This window comes from Triticum dicoccoides, chromosome 6A, assembly GCF_002162155.2.
Source record: "Triticum dicoccoides isolate Atlit2015 ecotype Zavitan chromosome 6A, WEW_v2.0, whole genome shotgun sequence".
NCBI classification, from domain to species: Eukaryota; Viridiplantae; Streptophyta; class Magnoliopsida; order Poales; family Poaceae; genus Triticum; species Triticum dicoccoides.
Genome location: NC_041390.1, coordinates 625,105,203 through 625,106,218, shown reverse-complemented (window position 1 = coordinate 625,106,218; position 1,016 = coordinate 625,105,203).

The following is a 1,016-nucleotide window of genomic DNA, read 5'->3' as shown; positions in this document are numbered from 1 at the left end:
ATGGACCATCCTTTTCGAAGTATCAGGGTTTCGGACGAAAACTCATCTGTTACAAAGGGATTTCAATTTTTAATAACTCATTTTTAACTCCAGGATTTCTGTGAGTTCAATATGCACCATTCAAAGGCACATCATGAATTTTCAAGCCTCTCCTGACTTCATTTGATATTTTTCATGCATTTAATGATTTATTTTGAGCTAAATGACCCTGAAATTGAAAAGCACTACAAATGAACTCTGAAAAGGTTGAAACTTGGCATGGTATCATAATTTCACCCACATAGCATGTGCTAAAAATTTGAGAGGGTTGCGGCAAAAACTGGATGCACTTCGTGTACAAAATGGACAATCCCTTTCGAAGTATCAGGGTTTCGGACGAAAACTCATTTATTACAAAGGGATTTCAAATTTTAATAAATCATTTTAACTCCAGGCTTTTTGTGAGTTCAATATGCACCATTCAAAGGCACATCATGAATTTTCAACCCTCTCCAGACTTTATTTGATATTTTTCATGCATTTAATGATTTATTTTGAGCTAAATGACCCAGAAATTGAAAAGCACTACAAATGAACTCTGAAAAGGTTGAAACATGGCAAGGTATCATAATTTCACCCACATAGCATGTGCTAAAAAGTTGAGAGGGTTGCGGCAAAAACTGATGCACTTCGTGTACAAAATGGACAATCCCTTTCGAAGTATCAGGGTTTCGGACGAAAACTCATCTGTTACAAAGGTATTTCAATTTTTAATAAATCATTTTAACTCCAGGCTTTTTGTGAGTTCAATATGCACCATTCAAAGGCACATCATGAATTTTCAAGCCTCTCCTGACTTCATTTGATATTTTTCATGCATTTAATGATTTATTTTGAGCTAAATGACCCTGAAATTGAAAAGCACTACAAATGAACTCTGAAAAGGTTGAAACTTGGCATGGTATCATAATTTCACCCACATAGCATGTGCTAAAAATTTGAGAGGGTTGCGGCAAAAACTGGATGCACTTCGTGTA